At 36.1% G+C, this 24,993-nt stretch overlaps 1 protein-coding gene and 1 pseudogene across 9 annotated transcripts in view; both read right to left on the reverse strand.

The window, feature by feature from the left end:
- PROSER2 (proline and serine rich 2) overlaps positions 1-24,993 on the reverse strand; it is a 64,873-nt gene that overhangs the window by 15,540 nt on the left and 24,340 nt on the right. The window lies entirely within an intron of this gene.
- LOC141545261 (U6atac minor spliceosomal RNA) lies at positions 21,773-21,890 on the reverse strand (annotated as a pseudogene).

Raw genomic sequence — 24,993 nt, forward strand, 5'->3', positions numbered from 1 at the left:
CTGAACTCAAACACCAAATAATGGACATTTCCATAAGTAAAAAAAACAAACAAACAAACAAAAAACAAAAACAAAAACCAGAAAAAGATTATCAGTAAAGTTGCAAATCTATAAACTTGCTTCTCCCTTGAAGCATATGGCTTTGGCATATTATTTTCTAAGCTATACTGCTTGTATTATCTACTGACCTTTCTTCTGTCTCTCTTTGTGCATATAAAAATGCTTCAAATACCATCTATTCTTATTTTTCTTACCTTTTCTCCATACTTTGTAAACTTTCAATATCTCCAACTCTATCTCCCTTTTCCAAATTGAAAAAAAAAGAAAAACAAATCTTTTGTACCAAGCATGCATAATCAAATAAAACAAATCCTTGCATTGATTGGCCTTATCCCAAATATATGTCTATTCATTGTACTACCTAGCTTTGACTTCCTTACCTCATCAACAGGTGATGGGTAGTATGTTTTTTTATCATTGATCCTCTGGTACTGTGTGCACTGATCATAATTAAGTCTGAATTGTTTTTATATTATAAATGTTACTGTTATTGTACAAAAGGTTTTCTGAGTTTTACTTAGTTCATTCTGCATCATTTCAAACAAATCTTTCAAGATTTCTCTAAAAATGTCCCCTTTATTATTTTTCATGGTACATTAATATTCCATTACATTCATAAACCATAATTTGTTCAACTGTTGCCTGAAGGATAAACAGTCCCTTAATTTCCAGGTCATTGCTACTATGAAAAAACTGCTGCAGATACTTTTGTTTGTATAATCAGTCTTTTTTCTCTTGATTTCATTAGTCTAATAGTGTTATCACTGGATCAAAGGATATACACAATTTAATGATTTTTTTTGAGGATGATTTCAAATTGCATTCCAGGATTTCTAGGCCAATTCACAGCTTCAACAGTATATTAATGTGCCTTCTCTCTCTTCCCCCTGAAAATTTTCCAAGAATTGTCATTTTAGGGGGTCTTCTTTGTCATTTTGATGAGAATGAGGTGGAACTTCAGAAGTGTGTCTAATTATTATTAGCTAGCCAAACCTTGTTTTTCATGTCTGTTGATAGTGTGGATTTCTTCTTTTGAGAACTATCCATTTCCTTTGACCATTTCTCATTTGAGGAATAATTCTTGATTGTATACATTTCAATCATTTGTGTATAGTTTTTGAATATCATATTTTATGTTTTGAATATCTTTCCTAATTAATTTTGTATAATTTTTTTTATTTCATGTTACCAAAATTGTCCATTTTATCTTAATTAACTCCCCTTTTCCACATCTGCCAAAAGTATTTCCTTTTTTTCTTTCTAATTTGCTTATTTGACTTTTTGTATCTAAGTCACATGTGTGTATATACTTGGAACTTATCTTGGTATATAGAAAAACCTAATTTCCGCCACACTATTTTATAGTTTGAATAAGAAGCCCATGCTCCAGGAACTGGGGTCTTTGTCCTCACCTGAGTTAAGCCCTCATTAAAATTCCATGGGATACAACTGTATCTATAAAACTGTGTACAGTCCTTGATCCAGTAATACTACTACTATATATCCTTAAATCAATAATAAAAAGGGGGGGAAAAGACCGATATGTACAAAATATTTAAAGCAATTATTTTTGTGGTGACATAGACTTAGAAATTGAGGGGATACCCATTAATTGGGAATTGGGTCGAACAAATTATGGGATATGAATGTAATGGAACACTATTATACTATAAGATATTATGAGCAGGAAGATTTCAGAAAAACTTGGAAAGACTTATATGATACTGAGTAAAGTGAGCAGAACGGCAACATGATCAACCATGACAAGCTTAACTTTTCTCAGTAATATAATGATCCAAGATAAATCCAAAAGACTCATGATGAAAAATGTTATCCATATCCAAAGAAAGAACTTTGAAATCTGAATGCAGATTGGAACATACTATTTTCACTTTTTTGTGTTTAAATTTTTGTTTTCCCCTTTTGTTCTAATTCTTCTTTCACGATATTACTAATATGGCAATATGTTTAACATGATTGTACATGTATAGCCTATATGGGATTGCTTGCTGTCTTGGGGAGGTAAGAGAGAAAGAAGGGAGGGAGAAAAATTTGGAACTCAAAATCTTACAAAAATGAATATAAAAAACTCTATACTTAATTGGAAAAAATTAAAATACTATTAAATGCATAAAAAAATTCTGTGGATTTTAAACAACTGATCACAGCAAAAAGAAGACATGTTGGCTGTTAAAAGATTTTCCCACTAAGGATAAAAAAAAATTAAAAGAGGGCAAGATATAAATTCTCTGAGGGTAGGGAGTCACTTACTAGTTGTGTGACCCTGAGCAAATCATTTAATTTATTTTACCCACAGTTTTCACATTTTACATTTTAAGAAAAAAGATAAGATCTGAGTTTAAGATTTGCATTTCTGTATAGAAGTTCAATTCTGTACCATTCCTCAAAATATAGGCTTCCCATAGACCTAGTTAGGGATGGAATATTCTTTCTTTATTTATTTACTTAGAATTTTTTTTTCACAGTATATATGCATGAGCAATTTTTCTCCACAACATTATCCCTTGTATTCATCCCTCCAAATTATCTCCCCCTCCCTCCACTCCCTCTCCCCGATGACAGGCAATCCCATGCATTTTACATGTGTTACAATAAAACCTAGATACAATATATGTGTGCAAATACCATTTTCTTGTTGCACGTTAAGTATTAGATTCCGAAGGTATAAGTAACCCGGGTAGACAGACAGTAGTGCTAACAATTTACATTCACTTCCCAGTGTTCCGTCTCTGGGTGTAGCTACCTCTGTCCATCATTAATCAATTGGAAGTGAGCTGGATCCTCTCTATGTTGAAGATATCCACCTCCAAGGGATGGAGTATTCTTAAAAATGTCCAGTAAAAATGTATTTGCTTGATGTTTTGAAAAAGTAATGAAAGGGATTTATATGATAATGGAAGAAAGACAAGAGGGAAAAATCCTGATTATGATATCCATCAAGCTAGATACCATTGGGATTAAAATGGGAATTTTAATAGCACTTATCTTACAGGATTGTGGTAAATGAGGCTCAAGTAAAATAAGATATGGAAAGCACTTTACAGATCCTAAATCACAACATAAAGACTGATTATTCTTATTTTTGTTTTTACATGACTTACATGTTTCCCCTTTTAAATAGTTTGTCATTCAATGTAATATCTACACTCAATTCTCTTCCCCCCAATATCCTCCCTTTTCTTTATTAATACATTTTAATTTTCATTAACAATTATATTTACATACATAAATAATAACAAAAAAATTAAAATGCAAACATAAATGAAATAAAAAAATGATTGTACATGTAACTATATTTGTCTGTTATTTACTGATCTTCCCTCATCAGAATGTAAGATCCTTGAGGGCAGGAACTATCTTTTTGCTTGTATTTATATCCCCAGTGCTTAGTATAGTGCCTGGCATATAATGTGCATATGAACTTTTATATAGGAGTAACAAAGTCAGTCAACCTGTATCTTTAACATGAATTTGCCCTTTTCATTTATATAGTTATTTTTATATGCTTTTGGTTCTGCTTTTGTCATTCTGCATAACTTCTTATGCCTTTCCATATTTCTTTGAAATATTTATATTTGTCCTTGTGGAGTAATAATATTCCATTACGTTCATATACTGCCACAGTTCAGCTATTCCTTTGACACTGGTTCATAGTTTGTCTCTAGTTGTTTTAGTCTGAAGAATAATCCTAGGAAGAATGCTTTCATACAAATAAATAATCTCCTTTTTAAACCAATAAGCACAATCTCTTTATTCCACAAACATGGAAATTGAAGCCCTAAGACTTACTTGCCAAAGAGTCCACACTCAATTCTCACAAATTCTTACAGATTGTGCTAGTCCCTCTACTGTAGTGAGGGGACCATGGGACACATAGCTAACCCATGGAGGCAGAGATCTATCTATCTATCTATCTATCTATCTATCTATCTATCTATCTATCTATCTATCGATACATATACACAGAATAAGCTGAATGTATCCAAAGTCAAATATATACACATACATTTTATATTTTAAGAAAGAATATAAGATCAGAGTTTAAGATGTGCATTTCTTTAAATTCCCCAAAAACCTGGCTAGGGACAGAGTATTCTAAAGAAATCAAGTAAAAATGTATTTCTTTGATGTTCTGAAAAGTAATGAAAGAGGGTTTAAGTGAAAAAGGAAGAAAGAGGGAAAAAAAAAAAAAAACAACTGACTATAACATCCCCAAGCTAATTACGATAAAGGGTAGCTAAAATAGAAAAGACCAGTAGCACTACCCAGAAATTCACATGAGAGATAATCCAAGAGAGCAATAAAACATGCCACATTTAATTTCTAAATGCAAATACACCAAGTAGAATATATGTAACAAAAAGATGCCTCAATAGAAAGAGGCGTGTTTGACCTTGTAAATAGTGCTGGAAGAGTATGAGCTGGAATGCACTCTCTAGAACTAATTGTTAAATTTTCAGTTCCAGCATTTACACCTCGGAATTCTGCAAACTCCTGTTTGTTAAACATTTACCAGCACATTGCTGGGAAGCCCTTATTCAAAATAAATAGAACAGTTGAAAAAAGGGGAGTGAGGTAGTTAACACTTTGTATTAAGAAAATATACTCCAGTAAATTGGGAGCTTTTTAAATGTTTCCTCTCTTTTTGTACATCTAACTCTTAGCACCATGCCTGGAATTTAATAGGTATTTATTGATTGGTTGGGAAAAAAAGTTTGAGTGGAATGGGACTCAATATGTCACAGGTAGGGCTGCAGCATAAAATGAACATTTTTATTAGAGAGGCAGGGTAATACATAGGAAATATTATAGGAATGTGTAGGAAAACAAGCAATGGGCCAGTAGTCAGGAGACCTAGGCTTAGTACCTGGTTAGTCAGCCCAAGTTAGGACTTGTGACTACAGATAACTGACAAAGTGATACAACTGGGAGGGGACTCATCTAGGCCATACCTCTCAGATGAACCCTCCCAGGAACAACCGGGCGGAGGTTAATGGGTAGAGCTTATGCTCTGGAATCGGAAGCCTTGGGATATTTATAAAGGAAGGAACTCTGAAATGGAGTTCTAGGATCCAAGTTTGAATCCCATCCTTGCCATTTACCTCCTCTGGGGCCATGGATTTAGGTAGGTAACCTACTCCCTGTAGTTTACCTGTAAGAATGAAAAGGTTGAGATGGGTATGGTGGTGAGCATTTGTTCTCCCTGCTACCCCGCTGAGGAGCTGGTGGATCTTTTGAGCTCAGAAATTCCCAACTGTCCAATATGATTAATCCCTGGGAAGGAAGGAAAGGTACCATATTGCTTAAGGAGGGATGACCTGACCCAGGTTGGAAATCAAGTAGGGGAAAAGTCCTGTGCCAGACAAATTCATGGTGCCTGTGAGCAGCCTCTGAACTTTCAGCACAGGCAGGACTGGGAGACCTAGCCTCAGAAACAAACAAACAAAGTGGAGTTGGTTGTTCTGACCTCTCTGGACCTTTCAGTTCCATCCTTCTGTTTTCTCACTTGCAAAATCAGATTAATAATACCTGTAGCACCTACCTTACAGATTGTAGTGAAAGTCAATGAAACAATGGCTGTCAAGCACTTGGCAGGTCTTAAAGTGCTTTCTAAATTAGCATCCTCATTTTTTAGACAAGCAAAGAGACCCAGAGACGGGATGAACTTTGTCTCGGATCACAAAAGGTTCTAAGTGCCAGAGAAAAGGGACTGGGGCCTCAAAGTAGTGGAGGGGACTGGGCCTGAGGTCAAATGTGGCTCATTTAGTAGCCGTGTGACCTTGGGTAAGTCACTTAAACTGTCCCAGCTGTCACAAAATCAGTGATCATAACAGCACCCAGGTGGTGAAGATTAAATGAGATTGTTATAAAGCACTTACCTGGGCATTAAATAAGTCCATTCTTTCATCTTCCTTCCTTCCTTCCCCCCTGTCTTCAAATCCAGGGCTCCCCCAGCCCCACATACTCCATCATACTACCTCCTATTCCACTTCTCTAACCCTCAGGCTTCCCCATTTATTATAATTTCCATGATGACCTTACAGGGTTATTGTGTTGTAAGAACCAAATGAAATAATATATATGTATTCAATTCATAAACTATAAAGTATTATACAAAAGGTGGGTTTTTAATTAGTATTACTTTAATCGTTTATTAACATATTATTAATTAATATTACCAACATAATATTAATATAATATTAAATTACTATTAATACAGGCTAAAATCATATTGGCTTTTTTTGGCTGCTAAGCCACACCACTTACATACATGAGGAGAAAGGAGGAGAAAATGGCCTAAATACATCTGACCAAACAAGATACCCGAGATTCCTGACTTAACCATTTAAGTAGAGAAGATCGCTGATTCATGGGAGAGAATATTTTAATTGGTTGAACTTCCTTTTCTTAAACTTTTTTTTAAGTTTTGTTTTTGTTTTTTCCCCAAAACATATGTATGGATAAATTTTTAGCATTGACCCTTGCAAAACCTTGTGTTCTAATTTTTCCCTCTCTTCTCCCCACCTTAGATAGTAAGAATCCAATACATGTTAAACATGGTAAAAATGTTAAATTCAATATAGTCTTACATATTTATACAATTATATTGCTGCACAAGAAAAATCAGCTCAAAAAGGAAAATAAAATTAGAAAGAAAATAAAATGCAAGCAAACTACAACAAAAAAGAGTGAAAATGCCCACCCTCAGTCATGGGAGAGAATAGTAAAGGATCAGATTCAGAGTAGGAAAGCATCTCAGAGGTCACCTAGTCTAACCCCTAATTGTACAAGTAAGAAAATTAAGGCCCATGAAGATGAAGAAACTTGCCTATGCATATTCAAATTGTAAGCACTGGAAGTGAGATTTAAACCCTGAATGGGAAGGACAATGATAGATCTCGTGACTCAGGTGCTCGATGCTCATCATCTCTCCCTGTACCGGACTCCTCCTAAATCCAGGTTTAGGTTTTTAAGTCATTTCAGCCCCCAAGTCATTCCCCCATCAAAGACTTCAGTCCCTGGCTCAGTCTTCCTTTCCATCCTAATCTCCTACCTTTATTTCTGCACTTGAGAGTTTCAATCCCAGGATCACATCCCTTCCACTCTTTGTCCTCACTTTAACTTCCTGTCATTCCATCCCTCCTCCTTGCCCCACTCTATCATTCTTGCCTTCTCTTTCATCCCTTTCAAAATCTCAACCCTGTAGTTAAGCCATTCAACTTTCCACTGTTCTCCACATTTGAATCCCTTGACTCTTTGTCCTATTGCTGATCCTTCCATTAGCAAACCATAAACATAGGTTACTCTCACCATTTATCTTGGTTGGGTTTTTCCCCTACATTTAAAAAAAATTATCAATTTAACAAATATGTCCATTCCATTATGCAAACTTTTACTATACACTGAACAGAAAAAAAAATGGTTGTATGAAACTGTATGCCTCTGTTATGAAGTTTTAATTTTAAAGTGTTTATTTAAACTAATACGCTAGAAACAAAATGGCTTTATATCCCTTTTCTTTATCACTCCTCATTAACCCCTCATCCCCATAGAAACTCCCTTTTGTAACAAGTACTCACAATAAAGTAAAATAAACCAATATAATCCCCCTTGGGCTTTCTTACCCTAAAAAGTCCATCTTTCTGCTATTGCTGAGTTCTTCCCTGGGGCCAACATTTTTTAGAGGGACCCAGGCCAGCCCATAGTCACTCTCCTCCAGAATGTACTTTAGATTTTTTTGGACTTAAGGACCATGCCTCAGTGCAGATATCTTTGTCAATGACCCCCACCTCTTACCTATCTTCCCTTTTGTCTTCTTTTTTTTTTTAAGTTTATTTTATTTTATTTATTTATTATTATAACATTTTCTTTGACAGTACATATGCATAGGTAATTTTTTTTTTTAAACAACATTATCCCTTGCACTCACTTCTTTTCCGAATTTTTCCCCTCCTTCCCTCCACCCCCTCTCCTAGATGGCAGGGATTCCCATGCATATTAAATATCTTATAGTATATCCTAGGTACAATATATATGTGCAGAACCGTATTTTGTTGTTGTTGTTGCAAAAGAAGGATTGTATTCGGACTTTTGTCTTCTTTTTTGTAATTTTTTTTATGGTTCAATCATTGGTGTCCAACTCTTCTGACCCTATTTGGGGTTTTCTTGGCAAAGATACTGCAGTGGTTTGCCATTTCTTTTTCCTGCTTATTTTATAGTTGAGGAAACTGAGGCAAACAGGGTTAAGTGACTTGCCCAAAGTCACATAGCTAATAAGTATCTGAGACAAGATTTGTATGTTTTCTTCCTCCATTAGAATATAAACTCCTTGAAGGTAAAATTGTTATGTTGTTTATATCGGAACCTCTAGCATTTAGCATAGGCCCTGGCACATAAGTACTACCTGCACATTTTGTAAACTGTTATTATTCTGCTTATTTCACTCTTCATCAGTTTATACATGTCTCCCCAGGCACCTCTGAATTAGTTTTATTTGTCATTTCTTTCATCACAATATTTATTTGCCTTCTCTGTGCCTCTCCCTTTCTCTTAGTTCATGCATAGTCTCTACCTTAGATCAAGTGCTCATCACTTTTCACCAGGACTATTGCCCAGTCCTAAGTTTCGGTCTACTTGACCTAAGATTCTTCCTTCTGTAACCCAAATAATTGCTAAAAACAATTTTCCTAAATGCAATCTGATCATGTCCCCTACTCCTTTAACTCTTTTAGCTCCTTTTTATCTATAATATAAAATATAAGTCCTTCTGCTTAAAGTCCTTCTCAACTGTTCCAATGTACCCTATTACAGTACTCTCCTTCACACACATATTATGATCTAGCCATCTTGGTTCTCACATATCTGTTTCCTCATTTCCAATCTTTATAGGCTTTCTCTCAGACTTGGAATGAATTCCTCCTTCATTACATCTCCCTCTTAGAATTTCTCATTTTCTTCATCAAAAAGACTTTCCTGATTCTCCCCCTGGTTAGGGTTCTCCTTTACTGCCACAAATCCCAAAAATCTTTGCTTAAAAAAAAAAAAAAAAAAAATTCTGTATGTCAATGTTTCCCTTCCTCCACTTCCCTTCCCAATCCCCAGTAGATCAATATAAGAGCTTTGAAAGTGAGGACTGTTTCAGTTTTTCTTTATGTCTTTACCACAGTGCCTATCACACAGTAGTAATGTGTATTTTTTGATCACTCTTTTGTTACTGAATACCAGTCAAGGAAGTCAACAAACCATACCAAATGGATCTGCTCCAAATTTGTGCTGCCTCAACTGGTCCCTCACTGCTGCAGGGCAATTATTCTATTTCCCAATTGATTATTTTCCTGCCCTCTATAAGAGCCATATTTCAAATCTTTTCTTCTCAGGCCTCCTGGTAACAATTTAATAAGAAAATTCAGACTATTCCCCTCATCATAAGCTTTTTCTTTTCTATTCTATAGAAAAAACCCTCAAAACATTACCTCCCCTCTCCCATCATTCTTTAGTGTAATCCCCTGTTTCAGTGATGATTTTTTTCCCTCATCAATTCCCAATTTCTCTTTGTGTCATTGGACTCCGTCCTTCTCATACTTCTCCAGGAACTTGTCTCATCACCTTCCTTCATCTCCAGTTTTTCCAAGTAGACTGTCTGCAAGCTATAAATCCAATCAATTCTCCCTATCATTTAAAAACAAACAAAAAACCAGCTTCAGTAGATCCTATCATCTCTTTAAGCAATTATATCATATCTCTTCTCCTTTTCACATTCCAGGAAAATCTGCCACTTTTTCTCCCACTCATTTCTCAACTCCTTGCAACATAGCAAGCAACACTTACCTCTCAATTGAAATTGCTTTCTCCAAAGCTATTCTCTTAATAGTCAAATTTGTTTATTATTTTTCAGTCTTCACATTTCTTGACCTCTTTTTAGCATTCGATACTGCTAATAACAGTCTCCTTCTTGGACACCCAACGTCATAACATGGGACACTCTGGGTTTCCTTACCTATCTTGAGGGATGGTAAATCATCAATTTTTTGCTGATAGTAAATCATCATCTCTCTCTCTCTCTCACACACACACACCACACCACACACACACACACACACACACACACACACACACACTCACACACACACACACCACACCACACACACACACACACACACACACACACACACACACACACACACCACACCACACACACACACACACACACACACACACACAATGTCTCTATCTCTCTCCTGTTTGACCAATCCAACTTTTAACTAGATATCCAATAGACAACATAAACACAACCGTGACCAAAATAATGTATCCTATCCTTCTCCCCATCCCCCATCGAAAGTGCAGTCATGATGGGGAGTATGTGGGTGAAGATTAATGAAAGGAGAAAGAAACAATAGTGTGGCAGGAATTCAGAATACCTGGCTAGAAAGAGTTAAGAGAGAATTCAGGGAAGAGATCACAAACTTGGCAGAGTAGTGATGAGGGACTTGTGTGGACCTATTTGCAGATCAACTATTTGGCCACTAAATAGAGAATTGCATAGAGCTGAGGATCCTGGAGCCAGGAAGACTCACGTCTAGCCTCAGACTTTACTAGTGTATAACACTGGGCAAATCATATAACTTCTGTTGGCTTCCTACCTAATCTGCAAAATGGGGATAATAATTGCACTTACTTCCGTTATTGTGGGGATTAAATAAATAATATGGATAAGTGCTTTCCAAATTTTAAAGTACTATAGTAAATAGCTAGTAAATACTAGCTATTTCTTTCCCAATTTCTTAATTCTAGTGTCTCCCTTCTATAGATATCCTGTAGATAGCATGTTTTTACACAGTTGATAGTAAATGGTCTCCTCGCATTATGAGCTCCTCTAGGATTTTTCTTTGTATCCCTAGCACTTACCTGACACACAGTTATTGCTAAATAAATGCTTGCTGACCGACTGATTGATATTAGACTCTCATATGTAGAAGTGATGAGAGTCAAAACATATACTGAAAAATGTGGAAGAAGATACTGGTGAAGTAGAACACGTCACCTTAGAACTCATGATAAAGAAGGAAAAGAAATTCAGGCAAAGCCGGACATTTATTTATTATTATTTTTTAATTGAAGCTTTTTATTTTCAAAACATATGCAAGGATAATTTTTCAACATCGACCCTTGCAAAACCTTGTGTTCCAATTTTTCCTTCCCTTTCTCCCACCCCCTCCCCTAGATGGCAAGTAACCCACTAGATGTTAAACATGGATAGATATGTATTTAGATTCTGGGAAAGCAGGTTTCAGAATTCAGAAGAAGGATAGTTATGTTCCCAAGGACTGAAATTATACAAAGGAAGTTAGTCCAAGAAATGAAGGACATGCTTCAGGATGAAATTCTGATGACACAAGTAAAATCATGGGGAAAAGAAAGAAACTCTTCAAAGAAACTGATCTGGATCCATCATGAACTCATTCACCCACAGAGATTTTACTTTAACATGTACAAGTTGAAAACCAAAATATCTAAGCTGAGTAAACAGTTTACCACAAATGTAGGATGGTCTTCTAAGAACAGTGTCAGAATCCTAAAAGCTCAGAATGAGTTCATACTGGTGACTGCTGCCAAGGTCAACAAAAAGGGATTTAAAAAAAACTACATCGGGAGTAAATATTACTTAGCATTAATTACATAGCTTTGTTGAGGGAAATGCAACAACAAAAGTCCTTCTCTAAAGACGCATTATGACACAGGAATGACCCTGACAAGACCACCGGCACTGCAGTAGCTAGCACAGCTTAAAGTACAATCCCAGAGATAAACTGCCTCTGCTATCTGAGCATCAACCTACTTTTGAGTACAGAGGGGCTCACCAACCCTGGGTGGATATGTTCTTTGCATATAGCAACTCAAGAAACAGAAAAATACCGAATAACCTCCAAATTGGGGTCATTCTCTTCCTCAGTAATGAAGACATAGTAATTGAAAATAAAAGGTCAGAATAGTCCCAAGAATCATAGTTTTTAGATTGTCTATGTTAATAATAATAATAATGTGTTAATAATAATCTGAGATTTCTATCCAATGATTTTTCCCCCCCCTGAGGCTGGGGTTAAGTGACTTGCCCAGGGTCACACAGCTAGGAAGTGTTAAGTGTCTGAGACCAGATTTGAACTCGGGTCCTCCTGAATTCAGGGCTGGTGCTCTATCCATTGCGCCCCCTAGCTGCCCCCTATCCAATGATTTTAGAATGGATATAGTACTGAAAAAAAACGGAATCAACATATAGCTTGATAGACAATCACTTTTAAGAGGGCAAAAAGAGGGGTAGCTAGGTGGTGCAGTGGATAAAGCACCAGCCCTGGAGTCAGGAGGACCCCAGTTCAAATCTGGTCTCAGACACTTAACACTTCCTAGCTGTGTGACCCTGGGCAAAAGGAAGAATGGTGGAAAATGCTGTGAAAGAGCTTGAGGAGAAAGAAAAGAAAAAACCCAAAAACTTTTAGACTAAATCTGAGCCCAAATATTTTTGAGAGTATGAAAGTATATATACGTAATGAACAATGAACACTGACATGCAGATGAAATCGATTGCTTTATAAAAGGAATAACTGGGGACTAACGCGAGAGTCACTTTTAAACAATCCATTCAGTCAGACCATAAACTACTCAGAGCACAGATCTAAAGCAATCAACACGACGTGAAAAACTACAAGGGCAAAGATTAGAACAAGACACTGCATGCTTTTACAACTCTTCTCATTTCACTGCCAAACTCCTAGAAAGGATCTTCTAGTCTCCCTGCCTCTAATAGCCCCACCACCCACTCACTTCTCCACCCCTTATGCTTTGGCTTCCAACAAATCTCCTTACTGAATCTGTTCTCTCAAATGTTACCCATGATTTCTTTTCTTTCTTTATTAAAGTCAGTTTTTATAGGTTTTTTTTTTGTCTTATGTCATCATGGTTTCCCCCAGTATCCCATCCAAATAGGTATTTTTAAAAGTATTTTTAAAAGACAAAAACCAAAAGTTAGTTGGAGGGGTGGGAGGGAATCAACATAATTGACATACATTGAAAGCATGAGCATTGTGCATAAGTATTATGGACCTCCCACTTCCATAAAGAGGTAGGTTGGAAGAGTCTCCTCAAAATGGATCTGTAATAAACTCTCATCTCATCTCTACCTTTTAGAAATCACATGCTCCTTAAATGACACAATTGCCATAAAACCTTCTCTTAATCCTTCCTAGTTTAGATAATCTCTCCCACCTCATTTTTCTTTTATTAGATTTGTATGCATGTTGTATTGCTCCACATACTACCAATAAAATAAACTTGAAAGCAGGAAAGTCTCATTTTTTCGTTTATGTTCTCTAAGGGCCCATATTTGCTTGGAACCTTGAATCTAGTAGGGATTTGATAAATGTTGAAACAAACCAATTCTAACAGGATCAATTCAAACAAGCTGTTAATATAAGAATTCTTATCCCCTTTTTTATTTCATGGAAAGCTGATGGGCCTATTCTAAGATAGATTTTTAAAATATTTTCAAAAGTATATTCCAATATAATTCATTTCCTTTGTATTTTGTGCATCTAAAAATATTATTCTAAGATGGCATCCATTTGGTAGATTGCCAAAGAGATCCATATTACAAAAAGCATTTAAGAGCCCCCTGATCTATTTTTTTTAAGTTTCTTTCTTTCTTTTTTTTTTTTCTTAAATAGCTTTTTATTTACAAGATATATGCAAGGTAATTTTTCAGCATTAACCCTTGCAAAACCTTCTGTTCTAACTTTTCCCTTCCTTTCCCCCACCCTCTCCCCTAGATGAGAGCCACCTGATCTAAAGGAAATCATATACATCTGGCACTAACTTTCAAAGGCTCTTACTGGTCTCATGGTCCCTTGCACAAAGTAGACCTTGATAAGTGTTTGATGAATTGAAGTACCAAAGAACTGATCCATGAATAGCTTTTAAGTAAAGATACAATCTCAAGAAATGCAAGATAGCCTAATAATAAGCACCTAAGGCTTATAGAGTTAAAGGGATAATTATTTTTACTAATTTAATTTATTTATAAAATGAGAATAATGACATTAGATCTTCACTTACTTCACAACTGTAAAGCTGCATGAAGTATATCTGTGAAGGGTCTTAATTTTAAGAAAAAGAATCATATTAAACTATTAATTTTATTTTACATTTCAGAGTGATGTCCAACATAAAAATTAGTTGTAGAAAGATCACTGGTCAGTTTAAGAAAGCCCAAGTCTGCATTTTGGTTAGCTAGAATTCACTGGCTAATCACATGATTTACTTCCTGAGCCTTGGCTTATTCATTTCTAAAATGAGGATAACATATTGCCTATTCAACCAGGTTGTGTCAAAGAAAATGCTTTGAATGAGCTAAAACCTGGGGAGAGAAGGAGGAAACAACCTATAGCTCAAAGGAAGAAACTTCAACCTGAAGAATTGTAGATGAGCAAAAAAGTAAGAAGAAAAGATAAATGTCAAAGGGATCTATGAAAAAAAAAAAAGCATGTTGTTCGACATCAATAAAACTTTAGGATCTTCTATGATTAGCAGAGAAAACAAAATAATACTTACTGAATTTTAAAAATTAGAAAGATTTGTACTTTGGTGGAACCCAGGTTTCAACACTCAATCAGTAAGCATTTATTAATCACCTACTATATAGCAGGCACTATAAGGCTGAGGATTAAACAAAAGGGAAAGATAATCTCTACCTTTAAAGAGCTTACAATTTAATAAGGTAGACATGTAAACAAGTATCTACAAAGCTGGCTATGTACAGGATAAATAGGAAATAAGTAACAGAAGGAAAGCTCTAGAATCAAGAGGGTTAGAGGAAAGGTTCCCTATTAGGAGGTGGGACTTAAAGGAAGTCAGAGAGATCAGGAGTCAAAGTGGAGGAGGAAGAATTCTAGGGATGGGTGACAGCTAGAGAAAATGCCAAGAGGGAGTGTTTGTTCATGGAATAGCCAGACCAGTGTCACAGACTGAAGAATTTATGCTGGAGAGTAAAGTATAAAAAGACAGGATAAGTAACAGGGACTTTGATTGTCAAACAGAGTATTTTGTATTAAATCCTGGAAGCAGCAGGGAGTGAATGAAGTTTGTTAAGTGTGTATATGTGTGTATGTGTGTATGTGTGTATGTGTGTATGTGATGGTCATACTATTAGTGGACCAATGAAGGAAGGGTCAAAAGTGGGAGAGACTTGAGACAGGCAGTCCCACTAGCAAGCTATCACAATAGTCTGAGACATGGAAGTATCAGAGAAGAGATGGGGGAGTATTCACGGTGTTGCAAGGTGAAATGCAGAGAGCTCGGTAACAGATTGAAAATGGCGGGGGGAGGGAGTGAGGGATGAGGGATGATAAGGAGTTCACTATGACTCCGAAATTGTAAACCTGAGGGACTGGGAGGATGGAGCTGCCCTCTAGCATAACGGGGAAGGTGGGGTATGTAAAGGTGGGGGGGGGGGTGTAAAGGTTTGGGGAAAAGATAAGGAGTTTTGAACATATTAAATTTAAGATGAAAATTGAAGAAAATCATTTTGAAATGTCTGAAAGGTAGAGATAAAAAACTTGGAGGTCAGCAGGGAGTAAGAGGCAGGAAAGGTAGATGAGCATAGAGATGGTAATTAAATCCATGGGACCAGATGAGATCACCAAGCAAAGCAGTGCAGAGCAAGAAGAGGGTCCACCAAAGGAGGGTCCACCAGATATTTAGCAGTATTGCTACTCTACCTTCTCTATGAAACACAGCACCTGGACCTCAAGACAGAATCTTTGGTAACCAGTTAAGGAAAACAAAAACAAAAACAAAAACACACACACAAAAAAAAAACCCATTCTTCTCTCTTTTAACACAAGCTGTGATTTTTCAGTCTTTTAAATTCAAGGGACGTATTCACATGTAGAACTTAGGTCTTTGAAGTGCATCTCTACATTTCTTATATTGCCTAAAGAACGTACAATTTAACATCTTCAAATTGTGCCAAATTGGTCTAAAGACAGATTTTCATATTTAACCAGGGGCTGGAAATGGAAACTATATATTTTCAGGGTGGTGCCCAGAACATTGAATTTCATTCTAATCTGCCTCCTCCCCATATCTTGCTCTTTTTACTTTCTCTGAAAGAGATCACGTTCGTTCTTTTTAATTTCTCCTGAACCTTTGCCATCATTGTCATGAGAAATCAGGGACACAATTACAAAGAAAGAGTTTAAAAGATGGTAGGTGATATGTGGAGCCTTAGAAAAAACTGAGCTGGGGAGGGCAGAGTCTGAAGCTCTTGCTTCAAATCCTGGCACTTCTTAATAACATGTAATCTTAGGTAAATCACTTTACTTCCCTGTAGCTCAGTTTCCTCAGTTGTAAAAGAAAGCTAATCAGTATCTAATATTTTGGCATTGCTGTGAAAACCAAATGAGATAATGCATAAACATAGCAGGTTATGAGTAACCATAGAGGTTATGAGGTTATGGGTAAAAACAGTCAAATCACAATAGAATTTTTCAAAATAGGTTATTCCATTTAGTCATCTTCATCTCCCCCGTCTTCGGGTTCTCGTTTTCTCTTTTGTCCCTTTTCTTCTCCACCAACTTCATCTTCATCTTCTTCATTATTGTTTTAATATTTAAGGCAACTATTCAAAGCCTTGATATTTTTGGAAGTTATCTTGCCTTTATAACATCCATATGAAGGAAGGTGCTTGGATAATATGATCAAAACAGAATTTGTCTACAAACTTTGAAATTACAACCTTTCAATGAAAAAATGAAAAGCACATCACACATATAATCTCTTGCCTTTATAACATCCATATGAAGGAAGATAGCAAATATAGTTTAAATCTGGAAATGCAGAAACTGAGGTGTTAAAAGTATCCCATTATTTGTTCTAAGTTTGTCCTAAATAAACTAAATAAAACAAGCTCATCTCCTAAAGAAACTTCCTTGAGAATATCTTCAATAATTATCAAAAAGATAAATTGGAGCTAAGCCTTGCAGTCAACAAACATTTATTAAATTCCAGGCACTGTGCTGATCACTGGAGAAGGAAGGAAGGAAGGAAGGAAGGAAGGAAGGAAGGAAGGAAGGAAGGAAGGAAGGAAGGAAGGAAGGAAGGAAGGAAGGAAGGAAGAGAAAGAAAGAAAGAAAGAAAGAAAGAAAGAAAGAAAGAAAGAAAGAAAGAAAGAAAGAAAGAAAGAAAGAAAGAAAGAAAGAAAGAAAGAAAGAAAGACAAGAAAGAAAGAAAGAAAGGAAGGAAGGAAGGAAGGAAGGAAGGAAGGAAGGAAGAAAGAAAGAAAGAAAGAAAGAAAGAAAGAAAGAAAGAAAGAAAGAAAGAAAGAAAGAAAGAAAGAAAGAAAGAAAGAAAGAAAGAAAGAAAGAAAGAAAGAAAGAAAGAAAGAAAGAAAGAAAGAAAGAAAGAAAGAAAGAAAGAAGGAAGGAAGAAAGAAAGAAAACTGCCTGTTTTCAAGGAGCTCAGTTTAATGAGAGAGACAACATGCAAATAATTATGTGTCCTTTCTATATAGGAAGTAATCAACAGAAGGAAGGTACTAGAATAGAATTAAGGGAGACTAGGAAAAGTTCCTGAAAAAGGTAGGATTTTAGCTGGGACCTGAGATGAGGAGTGGGAGTATTCTAAGCGTCAGGGATAGCCAGTGGGAATGCTTGGAGTTGGGAGATAGTGTCTTGATGAAGGAATAGCAAGGAAACCAATATCAGTGTATTGAACAATAGGGGGGTGGGATGGGATATAGATATAAGAATACTTCAAAGGTATTATGAAGTATTGCTGCTCCTTAATAATGCTAGTGATAGAATCTGAGAATCATAAAGGAAGAATGTATTTTGCCTTATGAGCTTTGAGAACAAAATTTCAAGTTTTCAGGTCATCTGGGTGGGCATTCTCACACATCTCAGAAACATCTTCATGGTCCATCTCCCATGGGTGCTGTCAGTTTGCCAGGAAGGCTATGTCACTAGAAATGGTCATTTATTCTTTGGTAATGACAGACAGAATGCTGCCCTATTGAAGGCTGAACAAAGCCCTGCCTACCTGCTAACAAACAAAAATGAATCCTTAGAAAGCACTCTATGCAACAGACTCTGACTTATCCTCCCCCAGACCCAGGAATTTTTTTTAAAGCAGCATAAAACTAAGATAAGGTGAAGTGGAGTCTATGCTTCCCTGGCAGACCTTTCTCCCTCTACTCTCTCTGCTCACCCATAAACAAAGAAGCAGCTATCTGGTCTGGCCAACTGGAAAGCTGCCATCCAGGAAAAATGAGGAAGCCTGCAACACAAGTCATTATGATAATATATTAATAGGAAAACCCAACTCTAATCTTACCAGAAAGTTGACTTCACTTCATGAATCATCAAAAAACATTCTTATTCTCACTAAGTTATTCTCACACTAAAAAGCTGACTGATCTTAAGGTCAAGTCATATTTTGACTATAAAATGGGAGATTAGGAATGGATCTATAATGTCACTGATATAGGGAACTCTCAGATGAGGAATTTCCTTGTACCAAAGTAGGTTAGCTTTTCTGTACAACTTACTGTTTCAGAAAATTGCCTAGTTAAATGACTTAACCAAGGGCATACAAAAAGTATGTTTCAATGGCAGGACATGAATACAGGTCTGTCTGGCTTCCTTCCAATTCACATCCAGCCCGTTATTCATTATACCTTCTCTCTTTCAAAAATGTAAACCATTTTTAAAGAAGTTTTTTTTAATTTAATTATTTTTAATTTTAATGTATTCAGAACACATTAAAAATATGTAGTTAGTAGTAGTTTCTAAGATATACTGGTAATTTTTTTTAAATGAGGAAATCCAAAAAGAAACACATACTTATATTGACTTTAATTGCTGTTGCTAAGAATGAAAAAAAAAAAAAATAAAAGATTAAAATTAAGAAAATCAGGAAGATTGAGAGACAAATGGCACTTTGGGTCAAGTTCCTTCCTCTTCCCTTCCAATCTTTTCTACCAAACTCACACTTTGACTTTAAGCAAATAATTTATCCTCTCTTGAGCCTCCATTTCTTCAATTATAGAGAATGAATTAGTGGGACTTGGCAACTAATTCCAAACCTGGAAAATATGGAAAATGGTAGTACCCCCAGTAGAAATAGGGAAGTTACAAAGAAAAGGCACATGAAGGAGAGGAAGACTTTGGACACATTGACATTTAGATTTCAGGTAGAGAGATCCAGCAAGCAGTGTGAGATGCAAAACTGTAAGATAAAAGGATCATAGAAGCCATTGAATCCAATTTTTTCATTTTGGAAAGAAGGAAACTCAGTCCAGAGACACTATTTGACCTGGGAGTATAGGAGAGAAATTACAATTGGAAAAATAATTTTGTACCCATGAGAATGTCATAGCTGCAGAGAAAGAGATGATGTGGAAACATGCATAGCATATTCTTACAAGAGTGTTGTGTGTATATACCATATATGTAGATAGATAGACAATAGATATGGATAGATAAAATGTATAGAATATAATGCATTTAATTGTAACCTTCTTTAGGGTAGAGGGAGGAGAGGGAAGGGAAAAAATAAAATTAAAATGTACATAGCAGAGAAGAAAAGAAAACTGACAAAGAAGCAAAGAAAATCTGGGTAGCTTTGAAAACAGTATATAATATTTGTTATATAAGATTTTTTTGAGATGGAAATTTTTTGAATCCTGTTTTATGTTCTGCTGTGTACATGGAAATGTTCTGTTTTAAATTTTCTCATTTCATATTTAAGCTAAAAATGAATAAAAATTTCCCAAATAAAATAAAAATAAAAGAGAAGAGATAGTATTACAAATTGTGAGAAGATTTGTTTCCAACATGTGTGTAAGAGCCCACCAAGTTGATCTGACAACTATAATTGAGCTCTGGGTGATACAGCAAATCTATTTCCAATTTTATGAATCTCAGATTGTATTGCTGAAATGTAAAGTGATGGTAAAAACCATTCTATGGATGTTCTTAAGCTCTTTGATAACAGAAGTTGGTCTGTTCATTGGTTCATTGAATATTAGATGATGAAAGGTCTACTTCATCTCTTTTTTATCTTTCACAATAACAAATCATGTTGAACTTTAAATACCTTAGTTCCTGCCTCTCTAGATTTAAGATTTCTAGATTTCAGATGTTGCCATATTCTGTTCCTTCATGTTAATATTGTAAAATAGTAGTTTTCAAAGTGTGATCCAGAGATTCCCAAGACCCTTTTAGGGGGGGTCCATAAATTCAAAACAATTTTCATATGTATATGAAAAGGATTTCATTTTTAATAGATAAATATTAATAGATATAACCTACACAAATAAAAGTTATTGGAAGTGCTGGTGTCCTCAATTTTTAAGAATGTAAAAGGTTGCTGAGCCTACAAAGTCTGAGAACCACTGTTGTAAAGTTAAATATTCTGAGCTTATCTATAGTAGGTGAAGAGTAATCAGCAAAGATAGGCATGGAATATACCTAAGGTTGATTCCTTAGCCAAGCTCCTTTGCTTGAATCAATCATACTGATCTCACTAGTTAAACCACAGAAAATAACATTGTTTGAGTTCTTTGTTTGGAGGATTCATTTAAGTTTCAAAAAAATGTTTCAATCTTTTTTTCCCCTTAAGATTCATAAAAATTTTATTCACAGGACTATTTCTAGCTGGGAGGTTACAAATTCACGTGGTTAAAAAATTCTAGGTAGGAGGTTTCAATTCATGTGGTTAGAAAAAGAGAAAGAATCAGGTGATATATGCAGCTGCACACTCAACACAAACCAGGGCCAAAACCATTCGTTCAATAAAGCCATCTCAGACATAATTAAAGCAGAAAGAAACATTTGACAACCATTAAGGCCAAGGACACCCTTCTGTCCATAGCATGCACCTGACCCTTTGTTCTCAGGCAGTTGCCATTCAGGGATAGGAACAGGGAACAGGGAGAAGACTTAGGGTTAGGGGTGGTGAAACCAAGTGTTAGGCAGGAATATTAACAAACAATGAGGCATCTAAGGTTCAAAAACTAGAGGTTAAATATCAATAAATTAATAGATCAACATTCATTAAGCACTGACTATATACCAGGTACTATGTAAATATTAGGGATTTTTTTTTTTTTTAAGGGCCAAACATAGTTCCTATCAGAGACCTTACAATCTAACGGGAGAGACAAAATGTAAATTAATGGATTCAAAACAAATTATATAAAAGATAAATGGGAAATAATTAAAAGTGGGAAAGCACTAGAGTAAAGAGTTTGAGAAGACTTTCTGTAGAAGGTAAGATTTTAGTTGGGTTTTAAAAAGAAGCCAGAGAGGTCAGTAGTCTGAGCAGAGGAGGGAGAAAGTTATCCCATCTTGATCACTAACTGACCCAATGATAATTAGACTTCTCCAAATAGCCTTTCCTTAGTTGGCCTTCGCTTGAACCCTTCACATTCAGAGAATATTCAGGACAGTCCCTAGTCCCACTTTTCATACTTGTATAATGTGTAGTTATAACTTGTTCTTCCAGTGAACTGAGTCCTAGATTATTAAAGCAACATGCTAGAAATTCCTTTCTTCTTATGGCTCTGAGCTTGTTTCAGAGTCCATCCTTGCCTGGTACCCCAGCTCCTCATTCCTATTCCTCCTCATCTTGAGTCCAATCTAAAAACATGGTCAGATGCCACAGAGTACATGGTAACAACTTACTTGTATATATGTCATTAAGACCACTAAGATATTTCATCCTTATCAAGAGGAGCGATGATTTCTTTCATATAACACCATAAAACATATAACAATACCTTTTAATGAAAAACTCGCCCAACCTGCATGGAGGAGAGGGGTTAAGACATTGCTTCTACCACAGTAGGAGACATATTTGAAGTGCATTTGTGTTCTTTGGCAGAAAAGTTGTAATTTCAAGATTTTAAATCAAACTGTAACCTTATCAGATTATCCAGTTATATGCAAATACTACTAACTTAAGAACAGCAACAATAAACAGATAACCTCCCAAAAATCCCAACCTTGAATGTTTGCTTTAAATGTAATTATCTCCATGCATATAATTCTCAGATCTTCTTATCCAAGTTACTCTCTCTTCTGATTCTGTCTCTTACAATTTACTACTATATATTTTAAACTGGATGTTCTACAAAAGTCTTAAACTCATCCTGCACAAAACAGAACCCAAACCTCTCTTCTTCCTAGTTTCCCGATTACTGTCCACTATACCACCATCCTCCCAGTCACCCAAGCTCACAGATCTTGTCACGCTTAAGTCTTCATTATCACTCACCTCAAATATCCAAAGTTGCCAAGTCTTTTCATTTCTGCCTTTACAACATTTCTCATTTACGTTCCCCTTCTTTCTTCTCATAAAGCCACCAACCTAGAACAGGCCCTTATCACCTCACTTGGACTTCTATAAGTGTCTCTTTAGTCTAGTCCATCTTCCATTTAGTTGCCAAAGTGATCTTTCTAAAGTGCAGAGCTGACTGGTCCAGTTCCACTGGTTCAATACAAAGTCCTTTGGTCGACTCCTTCCTACCTATCCAGTCTTCTTAAACTTCATTGTGTTCAATATACTAGTCTCTTGACCCCATTTTCCACCCTATGAATTTTCAGTGATTATCGCCCATTCCTGAAATGCTCTCTTACCTTACCTCCACTTCCTCGATTCCTTCAAGGCTTCTCAAATCCCACCTTGTACAAGAGACCTTTCCTAGCTCCATCCACTGCTAGTTTTTTCCCTGTGAGCTGACTTCCCATTTACAGTGTATACATCATGTACATGTACACAATGGTTGACATGATGTTTCACACATTAGAGTATGTGTACTTTTAGGGCTTTAGCCTTTCTTTGAATCACCAGCACTTAATACAGTGCCTGGCCCATAATAAGCTCACAACTGAATGCTTGTTGACATGTAGAAGTCAGATTATAAGGGTTTGAGGAGATAGTGGGTTGTTAAGAGGGGGGTAAAAATTCTTGAAGTGACCAAAAAGATATATAGTCGATACTTCTAGGAGCTTCTATCAGCCAATAAAGCCAAAATAACTTACTTCTTTAATGTAAAAAAAAAGTATTGGTGATTTTTAAATTTTAATCATTTCCCCAACATACCCCTTTTGGACCCTTTCCTGTAATAAAGAATTAAGTAGAACTGATCTACAAAGTTTAATAGTGTAAACAATACTGCTTCCAGAGTTTCTCATTTTTATGCTAAGAAGAAAAGATGTTTTCATCATCTCTAATTAGGGCCAAGATTTGAAGGACTTACTTTCCAACCAGCAAGGCCAAAAACACTGATACAAGTGAGTAACCTGTAGGCACTAAGACAAAGTGTGCCAAAAGAGTAGCAAGAGTAGGAGATTTCAAGGAAGCTGGTGAAGGCATTCTAGGCAAGAAGGACAGTGGGGAGTTGGGTGGTATATAGTGGGGGAAAAAAAGAAGGAAAAAAATCCCTGAGAAGGTTTCATGAGACCAGGTATAGAAGATTGGAAAAGTAGGAGGGAACCAGGTTTTAAAGGGCTTTAAAAGCCAAATAGAGGATTATCTATTTGATCCTGGAAATGATTAGGAGCCACTGGGAGTTAATGGGTGTGTGTATATGTATGTATATGGGTGTGTGTGTGTGTGCGTGTGTGTGTGTGTGTGTGTGTGTGTGTGTGTGTGTGTGTGTGTGTGTGTGTGTGTATGTGTGTTATGGTCAGATCTGCAATTTTAGGGAGATGACTGTAGCAAACTGAGTGGAAAATAAATTGTAGTGAGGAAAGATGAGGCAGGAAGACCAACTAAAAAAAAAAAAGAGTTAAAAAAATTTTTTTTCATGGAAACTACTTCCCAAATTTCAGTGATTCCTATCCTAATTCCCAGAGGATAAAGTCTAAAAACTTCTAAATCTGTTATTTACAATCCTTTCCCAATTTATCTTTCAAACCTTTAGCACCACTCCCTCCCTGACACATACCTTCTTCTCTGGCTGGGCCACATGACCTTCAGCTTCTACAGATTAGCTCCTGCTGAAACCCCTAAGTAAAGAACTCATCTGTGCTTCTCTCTCTTTGCATAGCCTGTGCATCCCTGAGAAAGGCAGCTTGGGATCCATCTACTGAGTGAAGCCTTCCCATGATTCCATTTCCCATGATGGAAAGGGTTTTGGAGCTTATCCAATGCTAAGTCCTTAGACTGAAGATAAGAAAATGGAGGCCCAGAAATTAAGCACATTTGCTCAGGACTAAGCAAATATTCTTTATTTTTAGTGAAATATCTCTAAAAAGGAAACATAGAAAAAAGTTCTAGCATAATGGAGCAGTCCTATCGAAAATCTCCATTGGCTCTATGTTTCTATGAAGACCTGAGACATAGTGACATTTCCTCACTATGTGAACTCTAGACTTCCTACACACAATTATCTGCTCTGCAGCAGGACAAGTTAAACCCAGGTCTCAGATTTCTTAGGAAGAGGGAATTGAATTGGGACTCCCATTAGAAGAAGTAGGAAGGTGGAGGTAGGGTGGGTGAACTTCAGAGATCTGGTGACACTATGGGTTAATTTTCTGAATGTAGAACCTTATCCTTCCAAGAAGAGCAAAATTCCGTTCTACAGCTATTAAAAAGAGAACATTCAGTTCACCAACTATTAAATGTGCTTGTTTCTGCAGAAGTACATGTTTGCTACTCTCTCAAAGTTTTCCAACTCCTGGGGGAGAAGACATTTACGTTCTACTTTGTCTATGCATATGCAATAAGAGGCCCACAGAAAACATGGGAATTTGGAACTGGTTAATACCATGAAGTTTGTTTGGGCTAAGTGGGGTTGTTTGCATAAAGGAGTGATTATCTATTTTAGTGTTGTTAGTGTAAGCTTAGGTTGCTGAG

This window comes from Sminthopsis crassicaudata, chromosome 5, assembly GCF_048593235.1.
Source record: "Sminthopsis crassicaudata isolate SCR6 chromosome 5, ASM4859323v1, whole genome shotgun sequence".
NCBI lineage: Eukaryota > Metazoa > Chordata > Mammalia > Dasyuromorphia > Dasyuridae > Sminthopsis > Sminthopsis crassicaudata.